Here is a 19,815-nt window from a genome sequence, read left to right on the forward strand (position 1 = left end):
ACCGTGTTGCCGTCGTCGTCACCGCGTTCATGCTGTGGCCGTAAACACAAACACCCCTCGATCCACACCCGTACACCTATACACACGCGCGTGTGAGCTTCGACACACGCGCACACCCACCCCACCCCACCCCACATCGCGTTGCCCACCTACCCCCGTCGTATAAGACATCAACGGTCGTAAATGCTACCCGCCTTCTAACGGATCGACCCTGTAATCGAAGACGTACCGTGTGTGTTGCGACTTGCGTCGACCAAATATAATTCCACAAAATCATGATTGGTCCTCCTTGCGTCTATACAAGACGTCGCGATAACGAACCAGCCGAGTATAATATTGTTATTAAATACACCCAGCACGCTATATATAACTTTATTTTCGGAGAAAATCTGTGACGAGTGAATTTTGTTTTTTCGGAGATAATTGCGTTTTATTCTCGGAAACCGACAGCACACGTTTTTTTAATATTTTTTTCCCCTCTTACCGGATCTATATAGTTGCCATTTATATATATTATTATTATATAAATTGAATTCGCAACATTTATATATATATATACACACACACTCACAACACACGACGGGAAAACGCGTGTTATTTTCCAATACCTACCTACTTCGAATCCGAATAGTACGACTTCCGCGCGGAAGTAATATCTGAGAAATAGTATAACATATAACAACAATAATATCACCGCCGTCGGGTTTCTTTTTATCATCGAGCCACCACCGCTGAACGACGAAGATGTTTTAAAAACCTTCCGATACACACGTCTATACGACGCACGTAAACGATATCGGCCCGAAGTACCCACTCGCTTGAGCACACCTACTCGTTTCGGAGAACGAAAATCAATGTCGACGTCGACGAGACGAATTTACAAAAAGTAAAAAACGTAACACGACAAACGTGCGAAAATTATCGCGTGGCTTTGATCCGTTTTCTATTCGAACAACGACCTATAATAATAGTAGGAAACGCGCGTATACATAATACAATATACCTTCCGATGGTATTATAATGCGGGGAAGACGAACGAATGCCGCGAGACGTGTTGCGAACGAATCTCGTCGGAAAAACACCTGTGCGATGCGGGGGCTGGTTCGCGGCGGGGGTTGGTTTGCGGCGCGGTGACGGGCAGCAGCAGCAGCAGCAGCAGCAGTTAGGCCTAGGTAGGAGGGCGGGGTACGAAACTGTCTACATAGGTATATACGAGCGCGTATAATATGTATAACACACTGAGAAACGGTACTCTCTTCGGGAAAAAAAAATAAACCTTTGCACGCGTTTCACCTGTACACACGATCACAAAAACCTGCAGGTAAACACTGGCCCGGGCGGGTGGTGGTCACAGATGTACGGGGGTGGAGTGCACACGTTGTGGGGTGAAAAAATAACGCAAAGACGACGAGGGGAGAGGGAAAAAAAAAATCGTGAGACCCGTTATGTTTTCGAGTGCATCACGCACGAATTCCGAATATAATAATGTTACACTCGTCACCACCGGCAGGAGACGACGACGACGACGACGACGCGACGTCGTCCCGTTGATGCCGCGGCGGCGGCCGTCGACGCCTGGGTGTCGGGTTGCCTCGTCGCGGCACTATTCAATGTGTATAATAGTAATAATAATAATACACAGGACCGTGATGATGATGATGATAATAATAATAATACGTACTAAACGTGTACCATAGTACTGTGTATAATGCGCACACCTGCTGCGCGACGTCCCGTTCCGCAGCCGGGCGCCCATTGCTGTCCTGATATTTCGAGTGTCGGTTTACCTCTGTCTGTAGGTAGGTATATATGATAATTTATAATATACAGTCGTATTACAATACATCCGAATGTGCATTACGACCACGACCGTACAATATATACCCGATTGTATATGTACGTAATGATGGGTATACGGCCCTGCAGTGGCGTATACACAGGATTTTGCTTGTCGGGGGAAGGGTCTGATAATTTGTTGTATTGGGAAGGCTTTAACTATATATAGGATCCCTCTCATAAGTTATATTGGTATGCTGATGCCGTGGATCGTATACATAACGTTTAAGACTTTTGCAGCAACCTTCGTACAAATTACATTCTCAATAGTAATATAGTTATATAGGTGTATACTTAGCAGAATACTGAAAGCATTTTTTAATTTTTCTGCAATTTACTAGAGGGTCAAAAGCGATGGAGGTGGTTTGGTAGGAAAAGCGTATTATCAATTTTAATAGACTTTTAATGTACCCCCAATAAATAATTTGTCATATATATAAGACACGGTTCTCATATTCATACCGTGTGAATAAATTTGATCATGCCTAGAACGTAATCAGTTTAAAATTTTCCTTAAATATAAAATCAGGTAAATAAACAAAAAAAAAATGTTATCAACACACCTGCTTAGAGATGAAATATTTGTATTTGTATACATAAAATTCGGTTACAAATTAATTTGTGTTATAGCTATGATAATTGTTTTTAAATACTTAATGCGAATAAAGGATAATCAAAGGTTAGTTTAAATTTAAAAACCATTTAAGCGGGTGTAATTTAGTTTTTTTGAAGGGCATAGAGTCAATAGACAACTCATAGACGCATGCGTGTTTCGGTATAATACACGTAATATTATAGATTTTAGTGCGTACCAAACATTCGGGCCACAGACTTAACTTATACAACAACGCTTGTATACGCTGTACACAAATATTTCGAGCAGATGATTATAGTATAGTATAATAATATGATAATATATTATTGTAAAATATATACCCCCCGGGGATCGCGGGTACCGTGAAATCGCGGGTCATCGCTGCAGGGGATTGATGTCAGCATCTTGCTTTTAGGCTAACTCGCCCGTGACGAATAAATACGGGCCAATAATAAAGGTCATTATAATATAGATAGCCAGATTAGGGGTAGAGAGCCCGGGGAGACGTTACCGCAACCACTGTCGATCGCTTCGATTGAAACGTTCAGCAGAAGCGTGTACGTGCGTACGTACCGCTCGCGTTGAGAAAGAGGTATTTGACGTGAGGGGGAGGAAAGCGGCGTACCTATTTGTTTTATTCATCTTGTCATCATAAACTCGTAAACAACGAACAAATAAAAGAACTGTTATCAATAATTTATAATGTAAATTAACTTTGGACTTAAACTTTAAACCGTGTAGATATTGTATGCCGATATTATACCTACGTATATGACGTGTTGGGATCTCGATAAACGGTATAACACAATCTGTTTATATATAATACGATTTTAAAAATCAAATTATTTATTCAAATTAATTAACTGCTATCGTGTTTGAGTTGAGAATATGAATGAAAACCCTAACGTATTTAACATTGTGCATACATTTGCATTTTTTTTATGAAACTAAAATATAGTATAGTGAAACGTTTTTTAATTATTATTCTACCTACCTCCCCCTGACGAGCAATGAAACCCAGCATTTGATACAGAAAACTGTGCAGCATTTGATGTACGAAAAATAAATAACGAGAATCTCATATCTGTTTACTTATATTATAATATGATTATAATTTATCACAAAAACAAACTTGTTAAATAAATATTGAGGGCCAATAAATCGTAAGTACCTAGGTATGTAGTACAATATACTGATGAGTGGTGCTGTATAGGTATATATTGCAGTAGAAAAAAAATGACCAATTTGTATATTGGAATTTAGAGTTGATTTTATTTAAAACAAAACGTTGGGATGTATATGCATAATAATAATAATTATAATAAATGCACTGAAGAGTAGAATTATTCTACGTTTTCAGCTATACAATTATAATAGAAAATCATATAAACATTGAATTCGGACTGTATTTATTATAATTACTGCAAAATATAAAATTTTAAATAAATCCAATAAACTGCCGATCTTTTAATTTATCCTACACAAAACATTAAGCTAGGTACAAATTATATGCGCAATTCTCCATTCAATATTTTAATGTCCGCAGGTATCTCTATAAGAAATATTGATTGTTTTTGTTAATCATTAAATATTTTTATGGGAAATGTTTTAATTAAGTAATACATAACAAATTACTAAAAGCTTAACGACTATCTTGTTTTTATTTCACCTTGTTTTTTCTTTTATAAATTTAGATATTATAATGTATGATATTGATACCTATTTCTTTTTTTTTAGAGTTATTATTATTATTATTGTTATATTTAAATTTCTGATAATGTACGGATATCATATACAAATATGAAAAAAAAACTGTAATTGGAATTTATTGAAAATATTATATTAATGTTATATCATTAATAATACCCTTTACAGTTACAAATAGAAACAGAATTACTGCTTTAAATACGGTTATTTTCTATGAGCAATTCGCGTACTTGTAATAAATCTGATTTCAACATTTTATTGTTAAATAAATCAATATAATATGTTTAATATACGACAAAATATTAGCTCTGACATCGACAGGGTCTGCAGACATAAATGTTCGTAGTTTTCCACGTAGGTACTTTTAGAGGAACTGTTTACGGTATTTCGGATCTGTACATGTTTTCTGTAACTTGAAGAATTTTAATAATAACATATTAATATACGATCACACACGATCGAACACTGATCAGCGTCGTCGTCTTGTTTTTGTCGGTTTCTCATTTGTCCCGTCCAACTTGTCTTGTACTCGCGGAATTTATACGCGTCGTGGCGACAAGAGACAACTGTATAATACAATATTGCAATATAAGTAATATAACCGTATCGTCGTATTGATCTGTCGTTGTAAAGTTTCGTTTAAAATGTGACCGGAGACGATGACGCGACGACCGCGTGTACCGCTGACACGACTGTCGTCCTCATTATAAAGAGAATAGATGAGACGTGTATGTTGTGTGCTTGTCTACTGCAGCTTGTCCGTGTATACGTATGGTGACAATAAATTAAAAGGAAGTGCACAACAAGTTAACCGTTAAGACGTTAAGTAAATATAAATCGCATTTTAATAGCTATATTCGCATACACATGCACACACACGCACGGGATATCTATAATTATATATAAACAACCCATCATTGAACTTTTAAAATATTTAAGTTTTTAATTTAAAAATATGGACGTGTAGAAATGCACCTACAGGAGGGATATATACTGTTGAATAATCGATTATTCCTATGTATAATTAAATTAATCGCGTTTCCTATAGTTTAACTATAGTAATATTACGAGGCCGTTAAAAAATACGATAAAATGTTCACAACCGTACGCGGTAAGTTATAAGTACCAACCATATACTGTAGTGTACTTTACAGGGTGCAAGTTAAATTGAGAAACGTTTTCTGATTACAGCCGTTGCAATGCTGTCTCATGAAAATCACACAACATAGTAATACCGTTTAGATATGTGTATACGGAGTGTACACCGCGCGTAGGATTTTCGGAAAAGTTTCTAAACTTTGTACGGGCGCTCTGTATATATGCGTAATGCATTATAATGTCAGTAAAACAACGTCAACTGTGCAGCGTTATTCAACACAATAATAATAATATAATATATAAATTAAAATAATATTATATACGAACGTATTAAATTAGCCGTGTAACGGTGGCGGCGGCGGTTGCAATAATAATTGCGGAAAAAATTGAGGAGCGGTCGCGAGTAGTCTGCCACTCGTCGTATAATATATAATATTATAATATATACACCACGTAGCGCGTACGTACGAATATTGTCCAATGTCCTATGGACAGTAATATTCACGAAATCTAGTAGGTAGGTATATAGGGAATGTTTTATTACACAGTCCGGAGTCTCGGCGGCAATCCTTCTTATTTGGTAGTCGAATATATAATAATAATAATATATTATCATCGCCCGGGCACGATTTAATTTTTTTAAAAACTCGTTCGCGGCATTGTTGCCAGCAGGTTTAGCGGGGTGTGACTGGCGGGTGTATTATTCGCGACACAGCCTCTCGTCGTCGTCGGGTTCCAGTTTTACGGGTGCTTGCATAGGACCTATCCAGAATATTTTATTTTTACTGCCGATTTCGACGAAGCTGACAAAGATACATCAAGCGCGATATAGCAGCTCGTCGCGTACAGGATATGATTGCAGGGGCGTGCCGTTAAAAATCCAATTTTGGACAGTCGAAATTTATGTTTTTTGAAAATGAAAAACGTTTTTGCACAAAACCCTGTTGGAATTTTTTCGGTCGACGTACAGCATACGATGTACACGGTTGAAAAACTGTTGTCAATATAATATGCGCGTACAAGATGAATATTAATAACATTACGCACGCACATGGTATGCAATTTCGTCGTCTAGAATAACACACACGCACACACATGTATATAATATTATATTATAAGCGGAAGATGATTCAATTTCACAAATCTTCCAGAGTCCAGATAGTGTAGGTATAATGTTTAATATTTTCAAATACTTAGGTTTTATACACTTGTGCCTGAACAAACTTCCTTTCATCAAATGAGTTTCAAACTTTTTTACTATATTATATTATTAATATGCAGACAATGATTTGAAATATTTGTATGCATCTGTAATATCTAAATCAAAATTCGAACAAGTATAGTAGATATCCGAGATATCAAAATATATTTAGAAAGGATTATGATCCTTAAAAACGGTTTTACAAAACTATTATATCGTGGACCTATTATTCTTAGTACACAAAGTTAAATAACTCGAAAACGATTCGTTCAAATTTTGATTTGATACGTAATGTACTCAGAGATTTATAGGGAAAAGGTGATTCTCATTTGAAGTCAGTATTGCCTCACAGGCCACTGCTTATAATATGGTGTAAAAATCTAAGAATCTAAAAATATGGTTCTAGTGTAAATATATACCCACGTAAAATATCAAAATTCAAAATTTGAATGAGTTCGTTATTAAACGAAAAATGAGCATCCTTGGTGAATCAGGCTGTATAGGTTTGTAATATAATATATATATATTATGACAATATATTGTATTCCATATTTAATCGAATGTGCGTATAGCAGTAGGTACCGATAATATTGTAAATTGTATAGCGGTATAGTGTAACAACAGCAGCAGCAGTAGCAGTGTCTATATATTGTGTATTTTATTTATTCGTCCCACTTGTGTGTGTGTGTGTGTGTGTGTGTGTGTGTGTGTGTGTGTTATTATACGGTCGCTGCAACGACGCAATCGCCGCGCGCAGGTTAGTGATTTTGCGGTTTCCAGCATCGTATATTATACACGTTCATATTATATTACGTACATGTACCTATATACACGTAAATGTATGTAAAAAAAAAAAAACGCAATTTATTTTTCTCGCTTGTACGGGTTGCATGAAATATGTTTAATTGACGTTAACTTTTGCAACAGTTTTGCTGATTGAAATCCCAATAAAAAGGAACACGTCAAACATTTGTAGCGATGATGATCATGATGATGATAATGATAATAGTATATCGATGTTCTCGTCCCCCGTTGGCATGAATAAAAGGCTTGAATACAAATTGCTATATGGGTATCATCATTTGACGCTTGGAAGTCCTACAGTACTGAATATTATATTATTATTGTAATATTATATAATATATTTGCCCTTTTTGGATATTGAATTGAAGAATATATTATTTTGAATACGGAGAAAATACCACATATCCATTACTTTTATTCGGGGAAATTCATTTTCCTTTCAATTTTACACTTAACACCCGAATGATTGAAATCTGAACACGATAATATAATATTCTGGGTTACAGTCAATTGGTCGTTTGGTAAATTTGTCGTCAAATAAATTGGTAGTCTGCAATTATTGGCCATCAAATAAAAAATAAAAAAACTAAACTAATAAATGCACCTATTCATATATTAATGTTTTGAAATGGGTAAAAATTAATCATATAACAATTATTATGGTGCGATATATTATATACCTAATATTTTAAAATTAGTAAAAATAATATTTTCATTTAAAAATTATGATCTATTCTTGACAAATGTATTCATCAAAATGTACATGTATTAAATTATATACTATTTAATTATATATAATAAATAATCATTGTACATTTTTACATGCCGTTCTTAAACCAGCTATCACGATGGAAATGTCTGCGACTCATCAACCTATGAATAGTATACGACAAATTTCAGACGTAAACTCCTACGTGTTTGTATAAACAAGACGAATAATACTTATAAAGTTTGTTATCATTTACCCAAACTTTTGCAGGTAGTTATATGTTTGTTGAAATAATAGTTTTCGACAAAATAGCGGTATCGACAGCCATCACTAACCGACCCCGGGGAAAATGCACGAACGAGCACGAGGATTTCGACAAGATGTTTTGGCCAAAACGAGCTCGGCCGCTCAGCATCGTCGTCGTTCGCGAACGAAACGGACGATTAATCACCCACTCACTGATTTATAGACACCGGTGCATCGGCTACACCCGACCGCCAAAGATCACATTTTTTTGTTTCTCGTGGTTTGTTTTAAAATAACAATTTTTTTTCCTTTTTCTCGCCACGATATATTACATTAATACATTATTATCTATTGTAAGAATTGCTTTTGTTCGACGTCGAACTGGCCACCTCCACCGCCGCCGCCAAAACGGTGAACTGTATTTTTATTTTGCCCAACGTTTCGCTTTAGCCGGTTATAGGACGTGTATATAATATAATATTATGCCGCCGTCGAGGTCACCGCCGTCGCAGCATATACGGACACACGAGAATCGCACAAAACTGTACTGAATACGAAACGAAAACGAAAAAATAAATATTACATTGGTGGACGTCGGTTCCAGTGTCGCCGAAAATTTGGTTGGCCAGTTATTAATATTATTATGTTTTCAACAATTCATTATAACCTAACCTAACCTATATAATGTTTTGTTTTCATCATGTTGTATTTCTCGACCAATCGATGTGTGTGATATACTCAAGCAGAAAACGTAACAACGTATTTTTAGTTATAACCAAATATACGAACAATATTTTGTTGATTGATCGTATCGGCTGCTAATAAGTGTAATTATTATTCCGATTTCGGGAATTCGGCAACCCACTGATAGATTTGAATTGATTAACAGCTTTTAGGCCTTCGGTAATTTTTTTTTGTTAAAACCTAAGTACCTAGTAAATCTAATACTCTAATACACTAGCACTTATAGAGAATGTGTATTGAGATGGTAATATTTAATATTTATTAAATATGTTTAATGAACTCAAAGCTCGAATAATTATGGTTGTTTATGAAAAGCGCGAACGACTGAACATTTTCTCCCTCGCATTTACGAGGAAATCTGTGACGTGTGTTTGTATGAATATTTAATTGTGTACCACGTGGAAATTATTATTTAGGATAACTAGTCCAGAGACGCCACCCCAAACAAGAAGTCAATTTGAATACGAGGTTTTTCCATTTTCTTCGTTGTCTTCTATCGTACGAATGTGTATTGAGCTGGTAGTATTAAATATTTATTTAATTTGTTTAATGGACCCAAAGCTTGAATTGTGGTTGTTTTAGAGAAACGGCCAACGACTGAAAATTTTCTTCCTCGCGTTTACGAGTAAATTTGTGACGTAAGTTTGTATAATATATATTATAATATTGTGTACCGCTTGGAAATTATTATTTAGGACAACTAGTCCAAAGAAACCGTCCCTAACTAGAATTCAATTTGGATATGGATTTTTTTTCATTTTCTCCGTAGTCTTCTTTCGTAAGTTTTATTTGTACACGTACAACTTAATGCCGTGGTGTGAAAATTCGGAAACCTTTACGGAATAGCTAACCTAATTATTATTCGTATCGCGTCGTTTCACCGAACGTAAAAAGACAGATATTCAGTGTTGGCGTGAAGTGATGGTTTGCCGTGGTTATCGATATCAACATAATAATATTAGGTATTTAAAAAAAATAATAAATATTTGAACGAGATATTGCAGCATTGTACTCCTATTACAGTATTTCGTAATATCGAGTTTTAATAATATATTCCTTTATTGACTAGAAATTAATTAAATCTTCTATTCTGAAACGATGAGCACCATAATGTGAAATATGCATTTTTAGTTGATAAAAAAATCACCGACATTTTAAAGTGATTTTTTTTCGTTTTATATTACGAAATTGCAGTAGGTACGCATTCCTCGGGTAATACAGATGTGCTATTGTACGTATATCTATTAAATAAAAAAAGATGAACGATACTAATCGCAAAAAAATATTAATATTATAAATCCGAAGATAAAATATAAAAAAATATATCAACTAAGCAACAACTTGGCTATCGGGCTTTTCACTAAGCATTAGTTTATAAATAATGTTTTTTGTTCGTTTAAAAATTATCAGTATCTCACAGCCGTATAAATGAAATTAATATCTACATTGACAATATAATATTATTAGGTAATATAAATAATTGAAATTTTATCAATGTCGCCCATTTATATTATTTTTGATGTTCATAAATTATAATATTATATTATGAATTGTAAAGACTCTGTACTGTATACTGTATAGATAATAGCTATTCAAAAATATTATTAACTATGTGTTCAGAGTAATTTAAAGTATTTTGGTGAATTTTGAAAAATAAATGTAATAGAAATTATTATAGTTTTATTTTATGAACAATTCATATTGTCAACTATTATAATGATTTAATCATCACAATCAAACACGTATTATATAAACATAATATGATGTAAGCTTAGTGTTCATAATCTAACTGTTAAATATTGGTACATTTAACTATTTAAGTTCCGATAATTTTATTTTTAAAAAACTCAATGAGCTTTTAAATTATCGTTTTTCTTCATTGTTATTACTATATAATATAGTATTATCTATAGTAATTGATTATTTTATTATTAGATTTATAAAATTATAATTTATAATAGTTAGTTTTATTAGTCAGACTGACTGATTTAAATACATTTTTGTGCATTATTGTTATGTGTTATTAGTTCTTAAAACCTGTCAACAATGAACACGCTCAAAGAGAAACAAATATTTAAATTAAGTTGAAAAATATAAACCTATGATGAGTTTAATATAACAAACCATATGGATTCTAAAAAATAAATCATTTGAATTGACACGATTCAATTATAATTAATATATCGTAAATGTTTCTTTCAATCATCTTTGATATTCCACATATCGTATAACCAGTATTTATTACGTTTAGATGTGTTTAATGGTTTAGTTATGTCATTTTCATTATATCGCAATATAAACATTAATTATCGGTTTTATTAAATTTAACACTCATAAATTACGTACAGAAACCAGGAAGTCTATATGCCTTTCCCTGCACAAAATGTCTAATTATCAATTACGGACCGAAGTGTTTGATTTATTTTCATAAACTAATAATATGTCATGGTAATACTGCGGCCGCCGCTTTCATTGGTCGAGACTGTATATTATTATATGACATGGTTAGTGTAGTATGTTGTTTGTAGGTAACACGGCAGTGGTAAATTTTGTCAGGTACCGATTCCGTTCTCGATAAGTGTAAAAATAAATTTCAAATAAAAAATATAAATACGTACACCTACCTATAAAAATGCACATACCTAATATACATAATATAGGTATGTACATTATACAACAATTTTAAAGTTATGCACTAAATGTGTGCACATTCTGTCCTGCACCCTCATGGTCTCATAAAGTTCGGACAAGCCAAGCGTCTCTGACTAGATGACTAATTTCTCAAAAAGAATGTAGGTAATTAACTAAATTAACGACTATACAACATAGAGCATTTAATAAAAAAAAAATTGTGTTACCAATTTATCTCGTGCTATCGCCTGTGTTTTTTACAATACATTTTGATATTGCAGGGATCTCATGAAATTTCTAAAACGATCTTACGCCCAATTATGTTTGCCGGTTCCTATTGATTATTATGGTTCGTATACTTTACAGAAACGTCGAGCTCCGGCCACATAGAGCACAGTGAAACGGTCGGGGTTGATCGTTCACGTATAATTAATTACCCAAGTAAAAAATTTGGTTGGTCGTAATGAGTATCGCAATTTTTAATAATATAATGGTAGTGAGTGTAAGTTTTTATACGGTGACATAAATGGACGATACACCTATAGTATAATACGAGTATCACAGGTTCAAAAATATTTATATTTAAAAATAGTTGTATAGGTATTTTTAAATAATTTAAAACTCAAATAATTTTCGTGAATTACCTATTAACACATATAATCAAACTTAGATAATCACATTTAATTTAAATTTTTTAACAATCATATAAAAAATTCATCTGCAAGTTCGTAACAATAGTGGCGTACCTCGTGATCAGTTAGTATCATAATATTATGGTCATGTATGTTTGGTTGCTGTGCAGTTTTATCAGGCGTTAATTATATTGCGATTGCGGCCAAATACACAGTTTAATCCGTACTGTTACAGGCCTACCTACGTCCTACATATTAATATTAAAAAAACCGGAATAAACCCGAAGAAAAAATATACATGTGAAATGCAAATGCACAAAAAATATATACCAACCGAAAATCGTAATAACTATTATTGTCTATGACGATTTAACATCAACTTTACCGTAATGTTTTACGTGCGTTAAAATGTGTAAATTCTATAAAATCGGTTGTACCAATATTATATTGCACCATAATATTGACCAAATGTTGTACCATAATATTGAAACGATAATTGTTATAAAACACTCAGATTTAAGTGGTGCCTATCACCGGATAACACATTTTCCGGAATCTAGATTCCGTTTTTGCTCATCGGTTTTAGGATATATTTTTTCCCGGAGTTTATGTGTTTTTAGAAAAATATTGGTGCCATTATTAGATCGTTTACTGCGGTGGCGTTGTTTAGAATTGTGTATAGATACAGAGATGCTAAGTAACCTGAACCACATAACGAACTGCCGAAAATCACAATAGAATCACTTTAATGTTCAACCAACTCACACTATTCGACTATCAAATATCCTAAACACACATTTTATAATCAACAACACGTGTCATATAGGTTAAACCTTTTTTGGCGCCCGAGTGGCTGTGTGCATTGTGAGTAGTGAGTCCCTATTAATTATTATATTATGTTTAGGTAACAATATTATATAGAAATAGACTACGCCTATTATGTTGACATATTGAGAGGTCCTCGATGGATTGGCAGGGGCACTTTACAATATAACATAAGAGGCAATTGAAAGCTTTGCAGTTTAATCATATTTAACGATACACAGCCACCAGTTTACCCGCCTAGAAAATATGATCACGAGGAAAAGGCACCACAAATTGAATTGCTTGCGATTTCAGACCACTCCCACCCACGGGGTTTATACGTTTTTATAACATTTTTTTTTGATTAAAAAAAACAGGCTTTTTGTGGTTCAAAACTGTGCAGTATAAAAATAACTTTTTTAATTAAAAAACCACGAATTTTATATCTCTATACAGCATATTTATTTATATAATATAAGTGTTTTGGGTGGGATATTTGATTAAATTATTCTAGACATAATAATCAGGTCAACGACTTTTTAATGCCTAAAATTCTTATATCAAACCGCATAATATAGTTTATCTTACATTAATACAACCGTTTTCTCAGTCAGTGTAACACTCGCATTGACGCGTAATGTATAATCTGGTAATCAGATTACATTATACTATATGATTACAAATCAGATACTAATTTGTAATCATAGTATAATATGACATGTGTTCACAAACTGCTATTTATCATAATCGACCTGTGATACCATTAATTATACATAACACATTTGATATTATATTCTATGTAAAATCATTGGTACCTATGTTATATAATATAATATAACATATTATAGTGATTGCCGTTCAGAAATAATTATTATATTATAATATAATTATAATCAGCATGTTAATTGCCAACAGTTCTTGTAAATTCTAAACACTACAACTAATAGTTTAAATCTATTCTAAATTATGTTGCTAATAATAAATTACAACAATGTTAGTTTGGTTATTTCGTGTAATTTGATTATTATTTATTACTATTATTGTTTAGAGATTAGTATTTAATGAGCAAATATATTATTTTATTTTATAAGGATATGACTTGTAATTTAAATTTGACTATTTTTGGCGTAAATATGTGTGCGAGGTTAGTATATTATTGTGTATTATGTAAATAATAGGGTTAACATATAAAGGAAAAGTGACAGTGTGACATGCTAAAATATTCAAATAGGCCTACACGAGTATTTGGGTATTGAAAAAAACAATTGAATTTACGCAACTGGATCCATGCGAGCTCTATTCAGACAGAGCCCCCCTGCTGTTCAAGGGCGTGTTCAGGGATAGTCGTATCATTGTTTTTTTCCTAGTCAAATGTAGGTACTCGAATATACAGGCAACAGTGTAATGGCAAACATGATGAAAATCGAACAGATATTAATGCTCTATATAGTCTATATGACTATATATTATATATACGGTATTATGTTGATCCATTTAATGAAGGACACTCATTATTTCAGAAAACACTATCGTTTTTGAAAATATTTATATTTTAGGTCATTACAAAACAATATTTTTGAAATAAAATTATATTTTTACTAATTTTAATCGTTATTGTTTTTTGTATCTTACGTATATTTTTAATTTAAAAATTCTAAAACAGAATATTATTTGGAGTATATCAATCTATACAAATCAAATTACGGATAAGTAGTTTAGTAGTTAAATGTATTTACCCAGACAGCATTTTGTAATGACAATATTATAATGGTATTAGTGTATTACAATAACGTTATACTAATATTATTCGTTATTACAATGTTATAATAATATTATTAATCAAAAAATTGCTGTCTGGGTTAAAGTTTATATGAGTGGTGTAGAGGTGTAGTGGACGAACATGTTTCGGGGTACCCAGTAACCTCCACTTTGATCATACAAATTTTAAATACCTTTAACTCACAAACTACTCGTCCAACATTTGAATTATATACAACGAAGTACCTACTTCAAAAAATATTATACTGCGTGGAATAAGGAATTTAAAACGCATGTGGTCATTAATGAAAGAAACAAATTTAATAAATTATAACGATAAAAAATAGTTAAAATAGTTAAAATAGTTTTTTAATGACTTAAATTTATGGGAAAAAAATGTTAATACCAAGATTCGTAAATTAATGACTTATGCGTTAAATGGATAACCCAGTAAATATATATATGTGTTCTGGCAAAATCGTAAATTAGAGAACTAACGTTATTATAGTCATTAACGATATTTCTAATCAAATATGAGACTGTATAATACGATATTGATTTAAAAATCAAATTATGCCTATTATTTTTAGGCAGTTATTTATTTAAAAATATTTTCTAGGTAATGACGACAATTCCGAACTTTTTCAGCCATAATTGATAAAAATATTTATTGAATTATAAATGGGCCTTTGTTGTAAAATCAATTTGTCTAATCAGTAGGTACTAACAATAAAATACTTTTGGGTTTTGTATCTAATATGTAAAATGGCTTGGTAAAAAATGGAAAATGTCAAACGAATAATCCGTTGAAACATCGGACTCCGCAAACCTGGCAAGCAAATTGCACTGCAGGTATGTACTAAAACTATTATGTCGTCTCTATAGTTTTTGAATTCGGTCGTCGTTTAAAATGGTTTTTGTAATACCTGCGATCCCGTCGATGATTACCTATATTATTTCACCTATAATATACATCGGGCGCGCATGATTTCCCGCCGGAGACATAAATATTGGACATTGTCAAGCAAAGTCGGAAGTATATAATATTTAGTTTTATGAATTTCCGTTTGTTTTCTTTTTTTTTCAAATACGTTTGTTCATTCTTTTCTTTATTGTGATCTCAAGACTCATCACGAACGTTTTGCTGCGGCGCAATAATTGACTGTATAATATATTGTGTGACTGCTGGCGGATAATGTACAACGACTGTGCGTATACGGCAGGTATATTACGAAAAGCTTTCTGCACGTTTTCCGCATTAACACAATAATAAATCGCAGATGGACGATCGGGTACGCCTTGTGCAGACGATCGTGCCGATGCTATAATATAATATATTAATATTATATAATATGTACATGGTCATCACTCATGTACGCGAGAAAATCTTCCGCACAATAATAATAATATACATTAAGTTTCGAATTATGGAAGGTTTAAAAATTATCGAGAGATCTTCGTGATATCAGTAATGCGTGATGGCGATTTTCAATTTCGACCGATTCGAATGTAATAATTATATATATTATTTGATTGGCATCGTACTATATAATATGTTACAGGTACATGCGGTACCCCATATAATATATTATATTAGGTAAGTATATACTTTTAATATCTGTTAAGGCTTCGGCAGCAGCTATCGTTTTTAGCCTATTTTTATAGATTAGATACAGGTTATAAGTCAAAAAAATAACATTATTTACAATTTTTGACTTAAGTTTGAATCAAGGAAAAAATAATAGATCTTTTCCATATTTCATTCGTTAAGTGCATGTTGTTGTGTATTTTGGGAATTTGGTCGTAATGTGAATGTTTGTTGGGTTTTCTTTGCACGTTGGGGCCGGTTCTTTTGTTATGAGGAAGGAGTGGGTTAAATTCGTGTGCTCTATTCTAACTGGAGTAATTATTTACTCCATCTCTTATTTTTTAAGACAAGGGGAAATTTCCGTTATTAATGGGGGGTTTTTTTATTTTTTTTATTTGTTTGTAAGTGGTACTTTATTTCAATATTTTTATGTCATCGAGTATCTATTATTTATTATCATTATGAATAGTATTATATTATATTCGACCTGCGGTCCCCCACGAGCAACCTACCGGTATAATAATACAAAAAAAATATAATGTCGTGTGCAAATACGGCGAGGCGGGCGGTCATCACGGCGGTGGCGGCGGTTTTTACACAAGATTGCGGCAGCGACGGAGTCGTCGAACGTCCTTGCCGGCGGCGGCGTAGAGTTGTACAGTTACGATATTATTATTATTATTATTATTATTATTAATATTATTTTTTTTTCGATCTGGGCGGGGAATGGGACTCGGCACACTAGCGGGTTTCTCATCATCATCGTCATCATCGTCATCGTCATTGTTCGGCGGCGGCGCGTCCCGTTATTGTGTGTGGTGTGCGCACAAGAGTTCGTCGACCTATCGCCGCCAACAGGTACCCATATATAATAATAGTAATAACTGCTAATAGAACGCGGGCGTGGAGGTAAGGAGAAGAAAATAATAATAATAGTAATAGTACTCTACTACACGCGTATTATAATGACGTACAAATGCGTACAATAATATAATATAATATATGTATATGATAATATTGTAGACGTCGGTAGGTACTTATTATATTATATAATGTTATACTTATATTATACTTTATAATAAAAAATATAATCGTTGCGGTTTCGGTGCGAAATATTAATTAACTGATATTTACGAGCGATTGTGCGGGCGTGGATGACGACTGACGAGGGATTATATTATATTATATATTTTTTTTAATTCCCAAGTTTACTTGCCGACTCTATAGTACGTACAGTGTTCTGACGAATTTTGAGATTTATTCAAAAGACATATAATAATAATTTTTGGTCAGTATAAATTGATAAACACTGAATGCAAGTCGATTATTCGATAGCCAATGCTAATTAGCATTAGCATTAAGTTAACTCGCCAGCGTGATACAACGGAAGCAGACGTGTATTATATTATTATGTTATATAATAATAATAGTAGTTTATCTAAATTTGATGTTTCGTTATTCGACGATAAAAATAATTAATGTTTGGTAGGGCACAGGGACTGTATGCTCTGAGAAGCCTTAATTATAATTATTTTTATTTGTATGAGTACATATTTTGATCTTTGTTTCGTTTCAGGGAGGATACGCAAAGAATAATAGACAAGCTATTCATAAGACCGTTCATGAATAATCATCGATTCGAAACGATAGTTTCAATAGTGCGTATATTTTAAACGCTAAAATTATTAAACTGCAAACATTTTAATATGTTTAGAGTTTAGAATGAAAAAAAAAATCCACCAGAAAACAGGTGCGGGTCTCATTGTATCTGAAAGCGTAAGCTTCAGCCAACGCATAAGATTCAAAGACAATATAGGTATGACTCACCTATAAGAGATTCACCTATAGTAATGAGGGACGTGATTTTCTTGAATATATACGGGAGCTCATGTCTGTTTACAATCGGCCGTCAATTCCCATCACGGTTTTTCTACAGAGAAATTAGTAAAACCTGCCAATCTATAAAGTTTAATAAACTGCTTATCCGTCTCAATAATACCCCCGTTATATTGGCGTGCTGCGGGAAATGTTCTTTTTGCCCAGGAAAGGATTATCTGAAAGACAAAAGGCGCACACCACATCGGTATATTAGCTCAATAACTGCCATCCAAGTTCCAAATAGTCTTATCGTTCTGGATCTAAGCTGACGTAACAGTTTAATAGGTACTGGACAGACGTACAATATATGGGATATACCAGCCGGCCAGCGATCGAGAAAGAGGAAATTGTCGGTGATCGTTCAATGTCAGGTTAGGTTTAGACCATATTATCTATATGTAAATATATACCAATATACCATACGTCTGATTATGTCAATTATTAAATCCGTGGACCGATAAATGTATATACATAATAATTGTCCACCTGAACGCTTTTAAAATGTACGATCGTGAACTTTAAGTTACTAGGTTTAAAGTAGTTATGAATGTAGTAAAGTTACTAAGTTACCTAGTTAAAAATGTTTTGTAAACATTCATACTGATTCATTTTTGACAATGTTCTTTAAATTTCAATTTTTACGACGATAATAGTTATACATTTTTTTGTAAATAACTTATTGTTATTGTTAGGTAAGCCTAAAAATTAACAAAATTGTTTAAAGTAAAACATACTGTAAAATGGGTTTTAAACTTTCAATTTTAAACTTTTATCATTATAAAACAGAATAATCAACATAATAATAGCTTTTTATGCCCATGTACTTTAAATTCTGAGAAATATATAGTATAATAATTATAGATAGCATAAATTAAATGCGTTATTATTTAATAAGTAGTAAACGGTAGTCGTGTTCTTTTCACTATTATATAGATAAAACAATCCAATAGTTTTAATATCATATTACAATTAAAAATTATAATTTTAATTGAATGGTTGCACGGTGGTTTTAAAGTTCTCATTATTATATTAATTTATATTGTAGATAAAACCTTTCATTAGAAAAATCATATTTGGACTGAGGGTAAAAATGGTTATAATAATTTGAGGGATTAAACATTTTGGGTTCTCTGTGATTCGTTTAAAAACGCACACAAATTTTTTTATCATAGTAATTTTAAATTTACAAAAAGTAGATACTAAGTTTATAATTTATAATTTATATTATATTATACTGTTATCTAATTTAGAGACTACGTTAATTATATAAATTCACAACCAACCAGCTATCTGAGGGAAGCTTTACACATGATTCTGTTGAGGGAAAAGCAGCGATCTATGCTGCTTGTATATAGTTGTATGAAAACCAGTTTCATAAGCCTGTGTGGGTACGATTATAAGCCCCCGTAAATACAATAATTTTTAAAATCCATTTGAAAACAATACAGAGTGTTATTGAACCTAAACACACGCTTTTCCGATAACATAAAAATTGTTCACCCGTTTACAACAGTTTGTAGATCTTATTGGACTGAAACAATGAGTCGGCACTCATGGACCTCACCCTGGACAAAACGTCTGACA

At 32.7% G+C, this 19,815-nt stretch overlaps 1 protein-coding gene across 3 annotated transcripts in view; it reads right to left on the reverse strand.

Moving 5' to 3' along the window:
* LOC132934655 (probable nuclear hormone receptor HR3) overlaps positions 1-19,815 on the reverse strand; it is a 75,629-nt gene that overhangs the window by 44,877 nt on the left and 10,937 nt on the right. The gene's annotated exons all lie outside the window — the stretch shown is intronic.

This window comes from Metopolophium dirhodum, chromosome 1 (assembly GCF_019925205.1).
Source record: "Metopolophium dirhodum isolate CAU chromosome 1, ASM1992520v1, whole genome shotgun sequence".
Taxonomy (NCBI): Eukaryota; Metazoa; Arthropoda; class Insecta; order Hemiptera; family Aphididae; genus Metopolophium; species Metopolophium dirhodum.